This window comes from Myotis lucifugus, unplaced genomic scaffold (genome assembly GCF_000147115.1).
Source record: "Myotis lucifugus unplaced genomic scaffold, Myoluc2.0 scaffold_379, whole genome shotgun sequence".
NCBI lineage: Eukaryota > Metazoa > Chordata > Mammalia > Chiroptera > Vespertilionidae > Myotis > Myotis lucifugus.
In genome coordinates, this window is record NW_005871427.1 from 649,838 (window position 1) to 673,072 (window position 23,235).

General features: G+C 42.4%; 1 pseudogene; it reads right to left on the reverse strand.

Moving 5' to 3' along the window:
• Window positions 1–7,736: 7,736 nt before the first annotated feature.
• Window positions 7,737–9,478, reverse strand: LOC102420285 (annotated as a pseudogene).
• Between the last annotated feature and the right edge of the window lie 13,757 nt (window positions 9,479–23,235).

Below are 23,235 nucleotides of genomic sequence, written 5' to 3' on the forward strand. Positions count from 1 at the left end.
GTGGAAATCCCCCTTGACTCTCCCTGGTCAACTCCTTGACCCAGGGCCAGGGGAGCTCCTTACCTGTAGCCATAGCCACCAAGAGGAGGGTTCTCCAGCTCCAGTCCATGGTGAGGGCTGTGATGTGAGCACTGCTGTAAGGGAGTGTGTGGTGCACTCAGGGCACAGACTTATCCATATTTAACCTAGTTCACCTCATTTGTTTTGCATATTCATGAGTCTTAATCCCACCTGAGAGAAGATGGATGACAAAGGGACTATGCCAATTGGGAATCTGAGTGTCCAAGTTGTAATCCTTTTTAAAAATTATACCTTGATTTTTTAATGTGTTACATATGTCCCATTTTTCCCCATTTACCCCTTGTAGCCAGCCCCAGGCCTTCACCATAGTATTGTCTGCTTCCATGGGCTATGCATAAAGTTGTTTGGTTGAACTCTTCCCACACCACCACCCTCCCCCACTTTCCCTCTGAGAGTCTAGATTTGTGAAATATACCATTGGTATTTTAATAGGGGTTGCATTGAATCTGTAGATTGCTTTATGTATGGACAGTTTAATGATGTCAATTGTACCAATCCATGAACATGGTATTTTCTTCCACTTTTCTGTCTCTTCCTCTGTCTCTATCTTCAACATCCTGTAGTTTTCTGAGTACAAGTCTTTTACCTCCCAGGTTAAGTTTATTTCTAAGTATTTTAATTTCTTTGTTGCAATAGTAAATGTAGTTGTTTCTTTAGTGTCTTTTTCTGAGGATTCATTATTGGTGTATAAAAATACCATCAAATTTTGGGTGTTAATTTTGTATCCTTCTACATTGCCAAATTTGCTTATTAAATATAGTATGATTTTGGTGGAGTCTTTATTAGGGTTTTCTACATATAATATTATGACATATGCAAATAATGAGAGTTTTACTTTCTCCTTTACAATTTGGATGCCTTTTTTTTCTTCTTGGCTGATCGCTGTGGCTAGGGCATCCAGTTTTATATTGAACTAGAGGCCTGGTGCATGAATTCATACAAGGAAGTGGTCCCTTGGCCTGGCTGGCTATCAGGGCCAATCTGGGTGGTCACCCAGTCCCAATTGGACTGATTGGGGTAGCTGGCTGAGGGTGGGGGGGGTGGAGGGGGGGACTGCAGGAGGTTGGCTTGAGAGCACACTGACCACCAGGGGGCAGCTCCTGCATTGAACATCTGTCCCCTGGTGTGTGTCATACCTACTGGCTGGTTGTCCAGTCCTAAAGGTCGCTTAGGCTTTTATATATATAGATAAGTGTGGTGAATGCAGACATCCCTGTCTTGCTCCTGTTCTTAGGGGAAATGGTTTTAGTTTTTGCTCATTGAGTATGATGTTCACTGTAGGTTTGTCATATATAGCCTTTATCATGTTGAGATATGCTCCCTCATCTCCTACTATGCTGAGAGATTTTTGGAAAAATGGGTGTTGGATTTTGTCGAATGCTTTTCTGCATCTATTAATACATTGTGTGATTTTTGTCTTTCAATTTGTTTACATGTACATCACATTTATTGATGTGCGGATATTGTACTAGCCTTTCATTCCAGGAATAAATTCCATTTGGTCATGGTGTATGATCTCTTTAATATATTGCTGGATATGATTAGATAATATTTTTTGGAGATCTTAGCATCTATGTTCATCAGGAATATTGGCCTGCAATTCTCTTTCTTTCTATTGTCTTTCTCTGGTTTTAAAATTTGGATAATGTTGGCCTCATAAAAAGAGCTTGGATGCATTCCTTCCTCTTGGAATTTTTTGAATAGTTTAGAAATATAAGTGTAAGTTCTTCTTTGAATTCTTATTAAAGTCTTTAGGGTTTTCCATACCTTGATCCGGGCTTTGTTTGCTGGGAGATTTTGGATTACTGCTTCTATTTCATCAGTTGTTATTGGCCTATTCATGTTTTCTGATTTATCCTGATTCCGTTTTGAAAGATTGTGTTTTTCTAGGAACTTCTCCATTTCATTGTTCATGGTTTTTTGTTTGTTTTTTTGTTTGTTTGTTTTTACAATCCTTTGTATTTCTGTGGTGTAAGTTGTTCCTTCTCCACATTTGTGTCTGATTTCATTTATTTGGGGTCTCTTCCTTTGTTTCTTGATGAGTCTGGCTAACAGTTCATCAATATTGTTTATCTTTTCAAAGAACAAGAGCTAGGTTTCACCAAGTCCTAATCCTTGTTGTAAGATGTGTGGCCCCTGACAGGTCCCTGACCTCTGTTAAGACAGAGTTCCTCCGACTGAGTTATCAGGCCCCACAGGACATGCTCCTCATTGTGAGCCCAGCATTGGGTGACAATGGGGCCACCTGGGCCAGCTATGAGCTTTGATACTTGAATCTCTTCTTCCTTTGACACCTGAATGTCTTCTTCCAAAATTCTGCCAGTAGTGATGTAATAAATCCATCCCTGTGCCAGTCCCTTACAATTAAAATATCCTGAAGCCATAGAAACACCTTCCTTTTGTGTAGTTTTCATGTCTCATTGAGTTTGGTAAATGCTCTGATAGATCAGGATATTCACAGTTACCTCAGCAGTCGTGTCCAACCTTCAGTTTGGGTTGTTTGCATAAAGAGAGGAAGTCCCAGGCCTTAGGAAATCCCTGCTCAACTCCCTCTGCACCTGTTCCTGAGCCCTGGGAACCCCTTGCTGCTCAGCCCTGGCTCTGCAGGGCAGGGTCCTGCCTGGGCTCACGGGGCATTAGCCTCTCAGAATCTCTAGTCAAGTAGTGAAGGCTGTGCCCTGAGGTCAGATTGCTCCCTCAGGGATACCCTGTGATTTTGACATCTTTGGCTAGAGTGAACTGGCCTTACTGAGCTCCAATGGCTCTTCACGGAGACCCCAAACCAGGGCTTTAGGAAGCCAGCAGGAGCCCTTCCCTGGAGTTACCAGATGCATGAACACAGCCAATCCACCCCTCTTCCAGAAGCTACTGGGGGCTCTGTGGCCTCTTATGTCCTCAGTTTTCTTTCAGTGAAGGTCCCATTTGCACATCCCATTGGTGACCAAATATCGCTGCACTACTATTTAATAAATCTCTCTCTCTCTCTCTCTCTCTCTCGATTTACTTTGCTATAAAATCCATATTTGTTCCTCTTCCCTGTACGTAGCACATGGGCAGGGACCACACATGGATTCTGGGCCTGGGTGTGAATTTTTGGGAAGACAATCAAATGCATCCACAATACAAACGCAGAACTGAATTGCAGGCACAGGTGTATCTGTGTTCTTGCAGGTCCTGGTTAGACCAGGTCAAGTTTGCTCCAGGGAGAGTCAGAAGTGTGGCTGGGTCACCCCTTTGACCTCAGGGGTGTGTTGCTGAAAGTCCCCTGGAGACCAACCTCAGGAAGCAGGGAAAACCTAGCACTGGGAGGGGAGGAGGCAGCAGCATTGTCAGCTGTCAGGTGAGGCTCCTCTCCCAGGTCATCGGTGGGTGGGGCCACAATGGGCAAGTGAGTACTTGCTCCTGGTCACAGAGAGTCATTCTGGGACCTGCCCTCCCAGCATCCACCTGAGACCCTGGAAGGAAAGGAATCTGGGAGCTGATTTTCTGGGAAGGGGCCTGTGAGCTCATGATGGGCTAAGACTACTGAGGGAGGGAGGATCAAAGTTCAGAGCAGTTGTGTCTTGTACTAAATCACTTAACTGACACCTAATAATGAGATATCAGAAGAAAGGGCTTGTGAACCCCCCTGAAGAGACCTGATCATGTGTTTTAATAATAAAGTCCATTCTGAAAATTATTCCCTGAGTTCACACCTTACAGCTCACGGAGCAATTCAGAATGCACACCTTGGAGAAACGCTCCAGTGCAGGACGTCTAACTCAGGATGCTCAGACCCTCTAGAAGCTGCAATTCTGGAAGCAGAAGCTGACCCCTGACCTTCTGTACAAGGGGAGGATCTGACAGTGGAAACTTCACTCAGTGTGAGAACCAGACCCCACTCTCACTCCTGCTTTGTGCCTATTGACTTGCTAATCATCGCTGGTTGCTGTCCACTCTGAATGCATGAGTCCCTCCCTTTGCCTTAGTATTGCTATTGTTAGATGGACACAGGAGTCTCACCCCAGGTTTTGTGCTGATGTCTGGCAGCTTTCAAGCCTTGCCCTCCCTCCTCCACTTCTGCCCACATCTGGAGACTCAGGTGAGGAAGCCTATTGGTCTCTCCTCTGCACCTGGAGGGGATCCATCCACTACAGCTCCTTCCCAGCACAAGACCCCCACCAGTCCTCACTCCCTGACACAGCTCACCCTGAGTCAGTCCCCCTCCCGGCTCCCTGAGGCCATTGAACCTGCTGGGGAGGCCTCCCTGCCTCCCTAGACCGAGGTTATGTCAGAGCTTCTGGTCATTTCATCCTCTGGTGTGTGGGCATCATCAGATTCACCCTCTGAAGCTGCTGTGGGCAGGAGCCCTGCTGTCCTTGAACAGGGTCCACTTCCAACTTCTCTGTGTGCAGGGGGCTGGGCATTGGCCACCCCGTGACCTCTCTGCTCATCAGGACTGACCGGCTCTTTGCTGCTGAGCTGTCTGTGCCCTGATCATGACTCAGGATAAGGTCCAGGAGCCAATGTCAGATGAAGAGGAAACCCAGACTCCAACAGGATCCAGGCTGAGCCTCCCTCTGAGCCTGTGCCTGGCCTGCCTGTGTTGATTGCTGTGACTTGAGCGCCCCCTGGTGCCCCAAGCGCCCCCTGCAGCCATGTCCTGCTGTCTCCCTAAGGGAGGTTTGTGTTTGGGCTCACACTGACTTCCCCTCACTGTGTGTCTTGCACAGTAATACACAGCCGTGCCCTCGGCTGTCAGGCTGGTCAGTGATAAATAAACTTGGCTATTGGACGTGTCTCTGCTGATGCTGAATCGGGATTTCAAAGTTGGGTTATAGAATGTATATCCAGCTCACCCTATAACCCCGATCCACTCCAGGCCCTTTCCTGGAGCCTGGCGGGTTCAGTGCACAGCGATGCTCCTTAAGGATAATCCAGAAACAGTGCAGGTGAGGGAGAGGGTCTGTGAGTGCTGCACCAGTCCAGGGCCTGACTCCTGCAGCTGCACCTGGGACAGGACATCTGGGGACAAGGAGCATCTGGCCTGTCAGTCACCTGCAGTCACAGCCATCCCAGGACCTCTATCTGACCCTGAGACCCTCACCTTGGGGGGCTGTCACCAGGCACAGGAGAAGATCCCGCAGTCTCATCTTCTTCTAGACCACAGCTCTGCCTTCCCAGAGACCTCAGTTGTGTGTGAGGAGACAGCTGTGAGCCTGCACAGCTCAGGAGAGGATTTACCCTGGAGCTTGAAGAGAAATTTGCATGTGGGCCAGCCCTTTTCTATAAATAGAGGGTCTGAGGTCAGACTTCCCTGATCATTCTGGGGCCTGTGTGGGGTAATGTCTTCTCTTGACCTCACTCACTAGGTAAGTCTGGTACAGGAGGCCACATGGGTCATGAGACTCATTGGATTAATAACAAAGCATGGCCTAGACTTTCTGAGCATAAGAAATGGTGAACTAAATGAGCAGGTTACACTTTTAACTTCTCATGTATCTTTCATAGAGATTTAATGAGATTAACTTTTGTTCCCACTGTTTCTGAATCTCAACACTCTACTGTAGCCACAATTTCCAAATTTATTGAATGTAATGTTATGTAAATTTTAACCTTATGCAAAATATCAAAGTAAAGAACAGCCACTCTCAGCATTTTACATATTAATTTATAATGTTACTTTGATCTCCAAGCACGGGCTGGTGAGACTTTTGTGACTCTTTTTTTTTTTTTTAATTTGTAGGAGTTTATTTGAGCCAAAATAAGATCCAACTGCTTCATCAAATAACAGTTTTGCAGTTTCTTTCCTGGTCATATCTGTTGTAGCAGCTGGGATAGGCTGTTTGGTAGGCAATGTGGGAGCCACAGGTGCTGCATTTGGGACTGGTCGCTGTTCAGGTGCACGCCCTTCTTCCCTGGCTTTCACAGACTGAAGAATTGCAAAAATATCCTTGGAAAAGGTCTTCCCCGTGCTCTGTAGGATAGTTGTCTGTGTCCTCCACACTCTCTCTCTGCTGACAATATCCCAGGTCACATCTACCTCAGCGTCCACAAAACTCCTCTGTCTGAGAGCAGTTATTTGCTCATCTAAGTCAGTCTTGATGGTAGATCTTTTCTGAGCCAAAATTTTGGCTTTGATTGCAGCATTTTTTTTCCACTCTCATAGCTTCAAAAAAAGACCTACTCTGTCCAGTCTGGTCAATCCCTTCTTTGTGACCCTCCACGCAGGCAGCCCATCTCTCTTTATCAAGGATCACACACTCTTTTTTGATTCTCAATTATAAACCTTTAATAACAGTAGGTAAATAAATACAAAATAAACTCCAATCTCAGATTTATGCTGAACTATCCTATGTTAAAGAAGGGAGATGAAAACATAAACTTTTGACATTTTTGTAGTGGGTAAGAATTAGATCTATGTGCATTGCTGTTTTAAGTTCATACCAGCCTGATCTAGATACCATGCAGATATCCATAGTACTTGACAACTCAATTCAGTCACTCTCCCACCAGAATTATTTCCAAGATGCCAACTTAATGCAGTATCCAAGCAGATTTTGGTAGCTCAGAAAATCCAGCAAGCTATTAAAAATCAATATGCTCATGTCAAAGCTTTTTAACTAGTTTTTTCACAGACCCTGTTCTCTCTGTCTTTATTATTTACACAATGTTCTTGGAAGAGGCATAAGGATAGTGGCAATCACAGTTCCCAGTAGTCCTACATGCTATCCTTATGATTTTTTGAAGAAACCGTCAACTTTAGGTTTTGCTTTTGCAAATTTTGCAAAGTGACAACTGCTGGCTACAAACATTAGGCACATGGGAATTCTACAAGCTTTTAAAATCAAATTTAGTGTTCATGGTTGTTAAATAAAGGCAATCACAATTAAAACAAAAATATAGCATCACAAATAATATCCTCTATGATAAAGGAAAGAAAGTTGTCTGTGTCTAAACATTCATGTCCAAAATCCTAAAAGACCGAACACTGATTGGTCAACTCTGATTCAAGAATGACAAAACAGCTATTTTTTCCATTCACAGGCTTAACACATTTAGTTCTGGGTGTAAGACACAAGGAAAAATTTTAAAAATAAAAATTTTATATGAATAAAAAAAATGAAATTTTTACCACAGAGGATAAAGTTATCCACATGTTCTACAAAATTCCTTTAAGATAGATTTTTTTTTAGCTACAAACCAGGAAAGCCTTAGAAGGCAAAATAAAATGACTATACAATAAAAATTATAGTTACTACTAATTAGAAAAATATGAAGCCCTAGTTTTGAGAAAATTAATTAATCTACCTTTAAAATGTCATACACAAGATAAAGGGCCATAAAATTGAGAAAATACAGTTTAAGACTTAACTATTGAGTGGAAGATGAGAGAGAGAGATTGAGGAAGCCAGCCAGAGTCTCTTTCCATATCACTAATATAAAATGGAAATAAAAGTCTTAATCTGCTTTTAATGTACATCCTCTTTCTTTTTCTTCTATTTTTTCAGCGTGGAAAGGAATGGATTTACTATTAGACTTCTGAAAGCTTTATTAAAGTCAGGCAGCAAGATGAGCAGACACTGACTTTTCCATCTACAATCATTGGCAAGAAGCTGAAAATAATATATCATCAGCTGTGTTTATCATGAGTGACTGTCTACAACTAGTTACTACTATCTAAGGAAATCGGCCATGGGGTCTTCCGGCCACTGACGCTTCATTCTATGGGCCTCCATTTCCTCCTGGGTGGGTCCCCAAGTTTCATGTAGGATATTGTAAGGCCCCTTCCTCTCATCAATCTGCATGAGCTCCTTGACATGAAGAGGGCCTCCTCTGCATTCAGTGCCTTTTTCAGTTTTTCATGTTTCTTTTCTTCATCATTACTATCTGAGCTGCTCTTTCAATGCTTCTTCTTTTTCTCCTCTTGTAGTTTTTCCTAATGCATCTCTATGAGAGTTTGAGGTTTTTTTCACAGATTCTTCTCTAGTTATATCATTTACAATACGTTCCTCTGAATTCACAATCTCCTCCCCAGCTTCTCTAGTGCAATAGGAGTGTTTGACAAAAGAGTAACAGCATTTGTATCCCCATCGGCCTTCTTTCCAGTAAGATCCCCAGATGCACGTGTCATTGTGGATCTTCACATCCTCCTCATATCTGGAGCAGGCGACAGCCTGCTCCCATCCTTTAATGGCTGTCCCATGCCTTGAGTACTCCACATAGTCTTCCGTCTGAGCTAGAAGCAACTCAGCTGGAGGGGCATCCAAATGTTCTTGGCCACCACACTTTTCCAGGATGCTTTCTTTCTGCTGTTCTTTGGAGTCATTTTTTTTTTTTACCTTGAAGACTTGTACAAGAGCTCTAGTTTGGTAGGATCGGCCTGCAGATGCACTTCAGATCCCTTGTCATAGGCTTCCCATGCAAACAACTGTGTCTGAACCATTGAAATAGTGTCACTTGTGTATCTAACAAAGTTGTCTCCCACATAGCTCACTTCATCTGGATTCTTTCCTGCATTGGCATAGGGATTTTCTCTCATCGCTCTAGTTTTGGGATTACACGAAACAGAATTTAGATCTAAATTCTGCAAATATTTTGAAATATCTTCTCGAATCCTGAGATTCCAAATAGTAATCAGTCTCTTAGAGTCAAAGTTCTGTCCAGGCATGTCAATGTCATCTACATATTTACCTTCATCCTCATTCTCACTATTATGGTGTTTTTCCATTTTAGAATTAGGTTCCTCTTCTTCCCACTGGTGTTTTGGAGAATTAGCCTGTTCCATTAATTTTCCTGAGGTTAATTCTTCCTGGAGTTTCTGGGTTTTCCGTGTTCATTTTGCCAGGTCAACTTTGGCATATTCTTCTACAATTTCCATGCGTTCTTCTGGATTGTAGCCATTCCACCTATCCCTTTTCCCATCATAGTCAAACATCAGCTGAGGCTTGACATTTTCGTCTGGAGCTATGTCAGTTCTTGTAAATTTTGCTCCAACTCGCCTAAGTCTCTCAAAGCAGTCTTTCTTTTTCTGTGTCATGGCCCCACAGATTTCACATGCTCCTTTGCGGTACTTATTAGTATGGAATTCTCTTTAGATCTTTTTGAGGAGCAATATACCATGGCACTGAAGAAACATACTGAGGAATGTGAGGGTTGATGTCATTTCCTTCTTCATCACTACCAGTCCCCAGCCCCCCAGTTTCTGCTATTCTTCTAGCTCTTTCTTCTTTCTCCAGTCCTCTCTGGTCATCTTCTTTGTTTCCTCCAAACTCATTTTTTTGGACCCCGTTAGGGAGGCAGCATTAACTGTATCCACAGCTGCAGCCGCCAGCTGTATCCCAACTGGGCAGGTCGTGGGGGCAGCACCAGTGCCCTTGCCTCCTAGCCTATGTCTGACCCTGACTGAGCCTGCCATCTTGCTAGCTGGGCCACTGGTGCTGCCCCCACCACCACTGCTGACTATGCAGCACACCCATTCTGCAGTTTCTGTTATACATTTGAAATTAAGAAGGGAATATAAAAAAAGATTACATGAAGGTGGGAGAAAACAAGACAGGGATTGGATTATAAGGTTATGTGCTTTCTTAAGATTGCTTCCTTCCAAGGAGTCTGAAAGAAAGAGGATTACTCTGGCATTTCAAAAGTGTGTTAACCTACATGCACAAGAACAAAGAACAGGGCTTGCTTAAGGCAAAGACAAATATTTCCCTACAGATATAGGCCTGGGGCATGATTGCCCACCTAGACCTGCCCAGTTGGGAATTTGTGCTTAGATCGCCCTGTGTAGTTACTTTCTATAGAACTCCCTTTCCCACCCACACTTTGAACCAATACAGCTCCCAACCTCTGCTAGGGGCTACGCATGCTTTGAGACATGCCTCCAATGCTCTGGCAGGCTGTTTACCACTTTACCTAAGCTTTCACTCCTGCTTATACAGAGTCTCAGGTCAGCTAGAGACAAGAAATTCTCAGTCAACTTGTTCTTTGCAGAGCATGTATAAAACTCTGGGAGTGTGTGTAGCCTTTTAGGTTTCCAGGAATATGCTGGAGCTTTCCCAAACCCCTTATGGACTTGTCATTTCCCAGCTTTTCCTTCCAAAGGTTTTGGTCAGCTTGTTGTTCACACCAATTATTTACACATCAGACCATGTGATATTATGATTGTTGCTGGTTGTTCTTTTCTCTTGCTGCCTTTAAGATTCTCTCTTAGTCTTTAATTTTTTGGCATTGTAATTATGATGTGTCTTGGCATGAGCCTATTTGGGTCCCTGTTTGGGGTTCTCTGTGCCTCCTGAACTTGTGTGACTTTTTCCTTTACCAGGTTAGGGAGGTTTTCTGCCATTATTTCTTCAAACACCTTCTCTATGACTTTCTCCCTGTCTGCCTGTTCTGACACACTTGCTATTCTAATATTCTTACCTTTCACACTGACCCATAGCTCCCTTAAGCTGTTCTCCTATTTCTTTTTTCTTTTTGATTCTCTGATTGAGTGATATTCCCAACTCTGTCTTCTAATTCACTGATTTGATCCTCAGCTTCCCCTAATCTGCTGTGTATTCCTTCCAATGTGTTCTTTATTTGTATTATGTCTTTCTTTATTTCAGACTATTCTTTTTTTCATAGTTACTATATCTTATTTCATGCCATTGAGCATTTTTACCTTTGAACTCTTTTTCAGATAAATTTCTTACTTCTGCTTCATTTATCTCTTCTGGAGAATTCTCTAGTCCTTTCATTTGGATGTTGTTTCTTTGTCTCCTCAGTTTGGCTATCTGTTTGAGTTTGTGACTATGTATTAGGTAGATCCTCTACACCTCTCAATCCCTAGTGCAGGGCAGTGTCAAAGGCTGGTTTTGACTAATTAGATCAGGCACAGACTCAAAGCCTCCAGAGACCACCTCTGCCTACAGCAGCAGTTCTCAACCTGTGGGTCGCGACCCCTTTGGGGGTCAAATGACCCTTTCACAGGGGTCGCCTGTGAAATCATGTTCAATTTGTAACAATGAAAATACATTCTGCATATCAGATATTTACATTATAATTCATAACAGTAGCAAAATTACAGTTATGATGTAGCAACGAAAATAATTTTATGGTTGGGGGTCACCACAACATGAACTGTATTAAAGGGTCATGGCATTAGGAAGGTTGAGAAACACTGGCCTACAGACTGATAGGAGTCTGACTTGAATTGACCCCCAGACAATCGTCCTCAGTTGTGACCAGAGTTGTGTGTGTGTGTGTGTGTGTATGTGTGTGTGTGTGTGTTTTTCTCAATAGGGTGGGGCATTTGCTTCTGCCTGGAGGCTAATTGTTATTTTTTATCTCTTAAGTGGCCTCAGGGCATGGTGTTTTCCAATAGGGTGTGTCAACTGTATTCCCCCCCAGGCAAGGCAAATGTCTATGTGGGGAAGATGTCCTCTGCTGCTTGAGGGAATGACTCAGCCCAGGAAACTTGGAGTGTTTGCCTTTTGAGTTCTATCCCCTGAGACCTCTCCTGGGTTCTGCTCTCACAGCTCCAGTCTGATTCATCCTCCCTGTGCCAGAGCAGAAGGTGGGTGGCTCCACAGGGCATTTAGTGTGTTGGCCCTTTAAGAGGGTGCCTGAATTTTCAGCTGTTACTCCCTGGAAGACAGCACCCCACTGCTTTTCATAGCCAGAAGCTTTGTGTGTACCCTCCTCAGTTTTGATGCTCTATGCTTAGTGGCCCAGCTTGGGGATTAGATCCCAAAGTTCTCAGTGGCAACCTACCACAGCTGAGATATCTCTGTGAGACTTCAGTTGCTGTCTGTGCATGCCTGGACAGCCCTTTTGCATCTCAGCCCTGCTCTATGTGGGTGCCTGGACAGTGCTTTCACACCTCTGCCCCTCCTACCAGATTCTATGCAGTCTCCACTTTCAGTCCTTGGGTGTCAAGGTTATCTTCTGCAAATTTTCCTTTGACTATTCAGGAAGTTTTTCTGTATCTTAGTTGTAATTCCAGGTTGTTCCTGGGAGCATAACCATGCAGAATGGATTCACTCTGCTGCCTTTTTAAATCTCCCCACATTTGTAATACTTGATGTTGTAAATTTTGTGACTGTGTCTACAGTCTCTTGTGCAAAGTATTTGATATGCAAGCCCATGGCCTATGGCAGAGACGCAAACTAATTACATGAGAAATAAAAATGGTTTTAAGTGGAGACAAGACACAAAATAAAAGCAGTGATCATGAATCTGTGCAACCAAGAATCATTCCTATGTTGAAATGATGATAGAAGGAGTTTTACCTATTTTCTTAGTCTAGTGTTATCATTGATGTCGGGGTCCAGAGGGAGGTGAGTGAAGAGAATTCTTTCCATAGAATTTCTCACAGAAGAGGACACTTCAACCTAAGGAGGCATACCTCACTCCCTTCCCTTCCCCTAGAAGGTCAATGTGGTCACAGGGTACCAGGCTCTCCCACAAACATATAACATCCTTAATGTGCAATTTAAACATTATCATATCAGACATATGATTTATAAATCTATTCTTTTTTTTTCTTTTTTTCATTGCTTAAAGTATTACAAAGGGTATTACATATGTGTCCTTTTTTCCCCCCCACCCTTGACAATCCCATGGCCTCCCCTACCCCGCAGTGTCTTATGCCCATCGGTTATGCTTATATGCATGCATGCAAGTCCGTTGGTTGATCTCTTACCCCCCTCCCTCCTGCCCCCCAACCCTCCCTGGCCTTCCCGCTGCAGTTTGACAATCTGTTTGAAGCAGCTCTGCCTCTGTATCTATTATTGTTCAAAAGATTATAATGGTATCTATTATCCATGAATGAGTGAGATCATGTGGTATTTTTCCTTCATTGACTGGCTTATTTCACTTAGCATAATGCTCTCCAGTTCCATCTATGCCATTGCAAATGGGAAGAGTTCCATCTTTTTTAGAGCAGCATAGTATTCCATCGTGTAGATGTACCACAGTTTTCTAATCCATTCATCTACTGATGGGCACTTAGGCTGTTTCCAGATCTTAGCTATGGTGAATTGTGCTGCTATGAACATATGGGTGCATATGTCCTTTCTGATTGGTGTTTCTGTTTTCTTGGGATATATTCCTAGAAGTGGGATCACAGGGTCAAATGGGATTTCCATTTTTAGTTTTTTGAGGAAACTCCATACTGTCTTCCATAGTGGCTGCACCAGTCTGCATTCCCACCAGCAGTGCACAAGTGTTCCTTTTTCTCCACATCCTCTCCAGCACTTGTCGTTTGTTGATTTGTTGATGATGGCCATTCTGACAGGTGTGAGATGGTACCTCATTGTTGTTTTGATTTGCATCTCTCGGATGATTAGTGACTTTGAGCATGTTTTCATATGTCTCTTGGCTTTCTGAATGTACTCTTTTGAAAGGTGTCTATTTAGATCCTTTGCCCATTTTTTGATTGGATTGTTTATCTTTCTTTTGTTAAGTTGTATGAGTTCCCTATAAATTTTGGAGATTAGGCCCTTATCAGATATGACATTGGCAAATATGTTTTCCCACTCATTAGGTTTTCTTGTTGTTTTGTTCATGGTTTCTTTTGCTGTACAGAAGCTTTTTATTTTGATGTAGTCCCATTTGTTCATTTTCTCTTTAGTTTCAAGTGCCCTAGGTGCTGTATCAGTGAAGAAATTGCTTCAGCATATGTCTGAGATTTTGTTGCCTTTAGAGTCTTCTAGAATTTTTATGGTTTCCCGTCGTACATTTAAGTCCTTTATCCATTTTGAGTTTATTCTTGTGTATGGTGTAAGTTGGTGGTCTAGTTTCATTTTTTTGCATGTATCTGTCCAATTTTCCCAACACCATTTATTGAAGAGACTATCTTGGCTCCATTGTATGTTCTTGCCTCCTTTGTCAAATATTAATTGAGCATATTGGTTCGGGCCGATTTCTGGGCTCTCTATTCTATTCCATTGATCTATATGACTGTTCTTGTGCCAGTACCAGGCAGTTTTGAGAACAGTGGCTTTGTAATACAGCTTGATATCTGGTATTGAGATCCCACCTACTTTGTTCTTTCTCAGGATTAGAAATCTATATTTATGTTTGTGGTTTCATTTGCTGAATGGATTCTTTGGCGGAACAGAAGTCTTTCATTTAAACCAAATCTAATTTAATGATATTTTCTTTAATGGGTTTTATTTTGGGTGATTTTATGAAGAACTCCCCAGAAAGGCTGAGCCTCTACTATCCATGTGCATTGGCTACAGCAGCCACAGGGATTGGAGCAGGTTCTGGTATAAGAGGGGAGCGCTGCTGGGAAACTACCCATAAATCTGGACATGACTGTGGAACTGGGTGAGGAGAGGAAGCTGGACTTATTTTGAGTCACATGACAGAAATATGCCTGATGTTCATGGACAGAGAGTTACTGGACATTGGGTTTAAAGCTTCCTTCAGTGAAGGCCCAGAAGTCAGTACAGGACATGATAGAGACAGCTTGTATCTTCGTAGGAAATACCTGAATAATAATTATAAGGTGTTTGTTAGAAATAGAAATGTTCAAAATTCTGCAGGTAGGGATCAAGAGATATGAGGAATGTGTCATTTCAAACTAATGGGAAGGGGATTCCTTTTTTCCTACATGAACATTCTCATATTGTCTGTTCTAGAAGGTAACACCTTCCCAGCTCCAGGGGATCTGCACTTGGACGCCTTTGGGATCATTACTGATCTGGTCTCACCATGAATCACCCAAGCTACCTAATTTGTTAGGGTCCCATTTATGAAATCTCACAACAATTACAAGAAAGATTGGACAATACTCACCCAGGAGCCACGGTGATAGTGCGTCTGTATGAGGAGCCATCATTTCATTGGATCAAAACCCAATCTCAGTCAATTATCATCGTCTTAATCATCATGATCATCATCATAATCATCATCACTATCATCACCATTTGTTTACTTATAATTATTCTATTTTGTGTAGACATGATGCTTATCTACACACAATGATTTTTTATAGGAAAAGAAAGCAGGTGTCTCCTCTTTTGATGTCATTGAAAAATTGAAACCCCAAAGGTTCAACTCTATGTTGACACAAGACCTTCAAAAACTGTTAACATTAGATTAACTAAAGATTCTGGCCAAGATGTTGGACTATGACCTCTGTCCACATCTATCATCACCATCACCACCTCCATCACCATCATCATTATGATCTCCTTTATCACCCTCATCCTCATTTGCTTACATATTATTATTATTCTCATTTTCTGTAGAACTGGTTTTCAGACACACATAATGACATTTTATGTAATTTTTTGTTCATTTTGTATAGTTGTTAAGTAAAATAAGTTGTCATACTCTATTTCATTTTTTGTTTGATGGCTGACAACTAATGGATTATTCTTGCCTCTTCTCCATTTGCCACACATGAGAAATCAAATAAGAAATCATGGTTTTGTCATTAGATGTCATTGTGAGATTGAAGCAACACAAGACCCTGTAGGAAGAATTCCTCCCTCTTCCCCATCAGCTCAACAAAATAATTCCCTGAGCCAGTCTCCTTTCCTGGCTCCATCAAAGCAGGTCTGACTTGCTGAAGGGCCTTTCCTGTGCTTCTCAGGGATTTCAACTACATGCATAATAAACATTCCATGTCCCCTTGGGTTGAGTGTTTGTCATCAGCCTGGACATCTGCACCATGCTGCCCTGGTATCACCTACTCTCGGTGCTGTGAGCATGATAAGTCAATGATCTTCACCATCAGGGTCCTTCTTCTCTAGTTTTGGGATCTTATGTATCAGGTTCCCCCTGTCCAGGACACTCATGTCCTGCTGGCTAGCTGAGACCCTGAACTCTGTGGGGCTAAGCTGCAGTGTTGAGTCAATAGAGCCTCTGGTTAGAATTGGGATACCTGGGTCAGAAGATTTGATAGTTATTATTTGGGCACCAGAGTGTCTGAAAGAGACTTTCTGCCATTGGTACACTTGAGAAAGTTGTCTCTGTTTACAACAGACTTTTCTACCTCAGAGACTTCAGAGGTAAGTGCAGAATCAGGAATCCAGAGGTTCCCTGAGGGAAACTGTGACATGAAGAGGAAACAACACAGGAAACCAGCCCAAACCTCCAACTGCACCTGCTGCTGAGATGGCCCTTATGTTCAGGGACCCTGAGAGCCCCCTCGTGGTCATAGCTCCTCCCTCAGGGAGGTTTGTGTCTGGGCTCACACAGACTTTCCCCTCACTGTGTTTGTTGAACAGTAATAAACAGCTGTGTCCTTGGCTCTCAGGCTGTTCATTTGCAGATGCAGTGTCTTCTTGGAGTTGTCTCTGGAGATGGTGAATTGGCCCTTTACAGAGTTGGCACAGTTTGTGGTACCACCATTAGTATTAATTATAGCCACCCAGTCAAGTCCCTTCCCTGGATCCCAGTGGACCCAGGTTATATGGTATCTACTGAAGGTAAATCCAGAGATTGCACAGGAGAGTCTTAGAGACCCCCTAGGTGGCACCAAGCCTCCCACAGACTCCACAAGCTGAACCTCACACTGGACACCTGCAAACACAAAGATGTCCTGGTCAGGAAACTCACACATCCACTCTTTCTCTCACTCATGTCCACTCACATACTCAGTGTCTTTTGTTCTCCATGAATTACCTCTTGAAACAGCAACAAGGAAACAAGTTGTAGAGTTAGATAATTTATTACCAGTTTTTCTTGTTGTTTGAGGTAGGCCTGTAGTGTTATAAACTACACTCTAAGGACTGCTTTCATTGTTTCCCATAGATTTTGGATTGTTGTGTTTCCATTGTCATTTGTTTTCAGAATGATTTTATTTCTCCTTTGATCACTTTGGTACCCCAATCATTGTTTAATAACATGCTATTTGGCCTCCAAGTGTTTGAATTTTTTTGATTTTTATTGTAGTTTATTTCTAATATTATGCCATTGTGTTTTGAGAAGATGCTTGATATGATTTCAATCTTCTTGAATTTGAAGAGACTTTGCCTGTGTCCAAATATGTGATCTATCTTTGAAACTGTCCCAGCTGCACTTGAGAAAAATATATATTCTGTAGCTTTGGAGGGAAATGTTCTGAAGATGTCGAGTAAGTTCATCTGATCTATTTAGTCATTTAGGATTGCTGTTTATTTGATAATTTTTTTGGCTAGACAATTTACTGAGTGATGTCAATGGGGTATTAAAATCCCCTACAAAGATTGTATTGCTGTCTATCTCTCCGTTGATATCTTCCAGAAGTTTTTTTTTTTTTATGTATGTGGTTGCTCCTGCATTAGATGCATATATGATTACCAGAGTTACATGCTCTTTCTGTATTGACCTTTTAGTATTATGAATTGGCCTGTAGAAAGATGCAGGAGAAAAAATGTCAAACAAAGAAAAATAGAAAGGTTTAAAATTATAGATGCCTTTAACAGTTACCAATCTTGACAACCAAGAAAAATCAACCCTCACAAATCAAGGAAGAAGTAAAAGTGCAAGAGTTTCATGCTTAGAAATCAGGAAGATCCATCTGACACTATTTCCCCTAAAATGTTTTTAGAGTATAAACTAAGAACAGAATGTGAACCTATAGCCAGTAGAGTAAGTGATGGGGGAGACTGGATTGTCTGTGTGGGTCCCTGGGCACTAGAAGCATGAACTATAGAGACACAGACAGAACTCCCATTTCCTGTTCCTTCAAGGTTTTTTTTGGTGCTGAAGGTGTAGCAGCTGCACTGCCTCCCTTGTTGTATTTATTCTCTAGTGAAGCAGTTCTCAACCTGTGGGTCACGATCCCTTTGGAGGTCGAACGACCCTTTCACAGGGGGTGCCTAAGACCATCAGAAAACAAATATATAATCACATATATTTTTTGTGATTAATCACTATGCTTTACTTATGTTCAATTTGTAATAATGGTAATACATCCTGCATATCAGATATTTACATTATGATTCATAACAGTAGCAAAATTACAGTTATGAAGTAGCAACGAAAATAATTTTAAGATTGGGGGACACCACAACATGTGGAACTGTATTAAAGGGTCACGGCATTAGGAAGGTTGAGAACCACTGCTCTAGTGTCTGTTGTAGATTCAGTTTCAGATTCAGTTTCATTGGGATATAGAAGAATCTCCATCATGACCAGGTGTGTTTAGTGGAAGATGTGGGTAATGATTTAGGAGTAATTAAGTTGAGGTTATGAAAGTCTTGTTATTGGAAATCGATGTCTGCATGTGACCTTAGGACCACTGTCACCATGTTCCCACATGATGGGGGTTAACTGTAACCTGCACCTGACTCTGTGCCACACTGGGGCGGGGGGGAAGCTACCTGGGAACATGATGGGGGATTAACCAAGACCAAGGACACACTTGTCCAGGGTTCTTGTTTCATTAGGTTACGATCTCCTTGTTGTTTAGCCAGTTCAAGTTTTCTTTCCTCACTTTCCTCTGAAACAGCCCACATATTTCCTAGAGTCATGAAGACACTTTCTTGAACTTCTGCAGGGGCACAAGGCATTTGTGTGTAGGTTTTGTACACTATGTCTTTCCTGAGTTCACTTTCTAGTTCTCTCAGTTTTCTGGTGGAGTTTTTAAGGTTTTCTGTAAGTAAGATTGTGTCATCTGTATACTGATAGGAAGGGGCATTTTAACTTGTTTTGTCTCATATTGATAGTTTCTATTTTTTTTCTTGCCTAATTTTTCAGACAAGCATTTGTGGTTTTATAGAATAAAAGTATTCCTGCGTTGGTCCTGATATTAGAAGAATAATGTTCAATTTTCTCCGTTGAGTATTATGATACTTGTTGGTTTCTCAAATGTGGCCTTTGCTATTTTGAGACACATACCTTGTATAACTAATTTTTTTTACAATTTAGTCGTGAAAGGTTTTTGAATTTAAAAATTTTCCTTTTTATTTCTATTTATATGAAATATTTTTTGTTCTTCATTCTAAGGATGAGGTATGTCACAGTTATTGGTTTATATACCTTGAACCATCCTTGCATTCTAAGATGATATCCCACTTCATCATGGTAAATGAGCTTTACAATGTGCTGTTAAATTTCCTCATATATTCTTAACTTTATATGAGTTAAAATGGAGGCTGATAGCTGGACTGGTTTTGAGTCTCAGAATAGAAATATGGTTGATTTTCATAAAAAGACTGTTACTACACATATGGGCTTAAAGCCTCCTCCAGTGAAGGCCCAGAAGGGAATATAGGGAATGATAGGGAGAATTTATATCATCAGAGAAAATACCTGAATAACTATGAATAGGAGTTTGTTAGAAAGAAAAACATTAAAATTCAGGCAGGTAGGGATCAAGAGAAATAAGGAACATGTCATTGCAAACTGTTAAGAAGGGGACTCCTTATAATCTGCATGCACATTTTCATAGTGTCTCTGTTCTAGAAGGTAACACCTTCCCAGGTCCAGGGAATTAGAACTTGGACACCTTTGGGGTCATTACAGATCTAGTCTCAGCATGGATTTTTGAAGCTTCATAATTCATTGGGGCTCCCATTATAAAATCTGTCAACACTCACAGGGAATGGCTGACACTCCTCACTGGAGGAGCTATGGTGATGATGTGTCTGTATGAGGAGTCATCATTTCATTGGACAAGGGCCCATGTATCAGTCCATCCTGGTCATGATCATTTCCATTTGCTAACTTTAATTTTTCTTTTTATTTCCTGTAAACATGGTGGATATCCACACACAATGACTTTTTATTGCAAAAGAAAGTTCTACTCTTCAGATACCATTGGGAGATTGAATTTCCATAGACCCAACTATATGTTGACACTAGGCCTTCACAAAAGCTAATGACCTTTGATAAAGTACCTATTCCCACCAAGACATTGGACCAAGACTATTTATAATTCTATAATTACCATCACCACCAACACCACCATCATCATTTGCTTACTTATAATTATTCCTCTCATTTTCTGTAGTCATGGTATTTGTATGGACATAAGGATCCTTTACCTCAATTTTTTGGACATATTTTATGGTTGTAAGAAAATTGGTAGCCATACTCTATTTTCCTTATTGTTCAACTTCTGACAACTGATGGTTCATTGCTGCCTCTTCTCCATCTGTCCCCCACATGGGAAATTGGATAATAAGTCATAGTTTTTATGTCATTGTGAGATTAAAACCAAACCAGTCCCTATAAACAGAATTTCTACCTCTCCCAACCACCTTGCCAAAATAAAAGCCCTGAGCCAGTCTCCTTTCCTGGCTCCATCAAAGAACGTCTGACTTGCTGAAGGGCCTTTTCTGTGCTTCTCAAAGATTTCAACTATGTGCAGAATAAACACCCATGCCAACTTTATATGTGTACTTGTCATCAACCTGGATATCTGCACCACACTGTTGTGGTTTGCTCTAACTCTGCATGGTGTCAACTATTCTTGGTGCTATGACCATGAGGACAAGAGAATGAGTGTCACCACCGGGGGTCTTTCTTCTTTAGCTTTGGGTTCACATACTTGTGTACACTCTCCAGCATTCAGGTGAGCTGCACTGTTGTGTCAGCAGAGCCTCTTGTTAGATTTAGGTGTCAAGGGTCACAAGATTTGGTGATTACTAGTCATTTTAGCACAAGTGTGTCTGAAAGAGATTCTCTGCCATATGTCCACATGAGAAAGTTATCTGTTTACAACAGACTTTTCTAACTCAGAGACGTCAGAGGTAAGTGCAGAGTCAGGAATCCAGAGGTTCCCTGAGGGAAACTGTGACATGAAGAGGAAACCACACAGGAAACCAGCCCTAACTTCCAACTGTACCTGCTGCTGGGATGGTGCTTGTGTTCATGGACCTGAGCGCCCCCTGGTGGTCATAGCCTCTCCTGCAGGGAGGTTTGTGTCTGGGCTCACACTGACTTCCCCTCATTGTGGGTCTCTCAAACAGTAATACACAGCGGTGTCCTGGGATCTCAGGCTGTTCATTTGCAGATACAGCATGTTCTTGTCGTTGTCTCTGGAGATGGTGAATCGGCTCTTCACAGAGTTGGCATAGTATGTGCTACTTCCATCCTCAATGTATGAAACCCACTCTAGCCCCTTCCCTGGAGCCTGGCAGACCCAGTTCATCCTGTAGCTAATAAATGTGAATCCAGAGGCTGAACAGGAGAGTCTCAGAGACCCCACAGGCTGCACCAAGCCTCCCCCAGACTCCACCAGCTGCACCTCACACTGGACACCTGCAAATACAGAGATGACCTGGTTAGGAACCTCTGACACGTCCACTGTTTCTCTCACTCATATTCACTCACATACTCAGTGTTTCTTGTTCTCCATAAACTACCTCTTAAAAGAGCCACAAGGAAAACTCAGCTGAGGCCAAACCCCATGGTGAGTTGTCTGTGCTCAGTCCTGATCAGGGAATGGGAACACCTGGGGATCCCGGGGCTGGGGTCCTGTCCCAGAGCTGCAGGGTCAGGGTTGGGCTGTTTTTTTATGAGCAGAGGGGGCCCTATTTGCATAACCTCTTGCTATATAGGGAGCTCTGAGTTTGGACGCTGACATAGGATATGATCCCAGAGTGTGACATGTTCAACAATACTGTTAACCATTACTTCCAATATCTGGGTCTGGGCCCTCCCCACTGGACCGAAATGCTCCAGGAGACCTGTACAAGGACTTGGGAAAGAACATTTTCATAAAAAAGAAAGATACAATTGTGTAAATGAGAGATTCCTTTGAACAGTAACCAGTAATGACAACCCAGAGAAATCAAACCTCACAACCAAAGAAAGAAGTAAAAGTGCAGGAGGATCATGTTCATGAGGCGGGAAGTTTCTTCTGACATCATTTCCCCTACAAAGTGTTCAGGAGATAAAATAAGACCAGATGTGAGCCTAGAGCCAGTGGACCAAGGGTTGGGGGAGAAAGGAGTGTCTATGTGGGTCCTTGGAAACCAGAAACATGAACTATAGAGACACAGACAGAGCTCCCCGGTCCTATTCCTTCAGGGGAGTTTGGTGCTGGACATATAGCAGCTGCACTGCCTACATTGGGGTGTTTATTCTCTAGACTCTGTTGTAGATTCAGTTTCATACATTGGGATATAGAAGAAAATAATCATGATCAGGTGTGTTTAGGTGAACTTGTTGGTAAAGATCAGGGAGGAATTATGTTTAAGTTTTGGACATTTGATTATGGAAAATTGTGTTGCAAATCAATGATTTGAAATAACAGATATAAATAAAATCATTTTTGACCTGAAGAGTAGTATCTTTCTCTGTCCATTGATTACAGAATGAATAAATCATTCAGATAACGTCCCATTCCTGGAGCTGATGGATCTAATTTTATAGAAACCTGGTCAGTCTTGTTGGTTCCGCCTTGTATTCACCATCATGGTCTGTGCCCATGAGGACACGTGTCATGGTTCTAACCAGGGAGCAGAAGGGCATGTTGGGCTTTCCTGCTTCATCAGAAGCTCATTTCAGAAGCACCATCTGTTCCCTCTCAAATTCCTACTCAAGTCTGCATGTGGCCCTTGGCAGTGTCATCACCGTGTCCATACATGATATGCGTCCCCTTGAACCTGAAGCCCCATTCACTAGATGGACCAATGTGCAACATGGGAAAAGCTACCCCCGGCTCAGATGAGTTACCATGGGTGGAAATTCACCAAGTCTGAGCAGACACACCTCCAGGATTGTCCATTTATAGTGTTGTGATTTCCTCATTGTTTACCCAGTTCAACTTGCCTCCTTTTTTTCTGAAATAGCCACACATAATATCATAGGGAGGTTTGTGTCTGAGCTCACAATGACTTCCCTTCACTGTGTCTCTAGCACAGTAATACATGGTTGTGTCCTCAGTGGTCATGGAGCTCAGATGCAGGGAGAATTGGTTCTTGGACATGTCACTTGAGGTGGGGGTTTGACTTTTCATGGAGGGGCTGTAGTAAGTGCCTCCATCATAACATACACACCCCATTCACTCCAGCCCCTTACCTTTGGACTAGCAGATCCAGCTCCAGCAGGAACAACTGGTGATGGAGTAACCAGAGACAGTGCAGGTGAGGGAAAGTGTCTGCGAGGACTTCACCAGTCCTGGGTTTGATCTCTTCAGCTGCACCTGAAAAGGACACCTGGGGACAAGGAGCATAAGTCCCTGTCAGTCATATGCAGTCACAGGCATCCCATGACCTCTGCTTGACTCTTGAGATAGGGAGG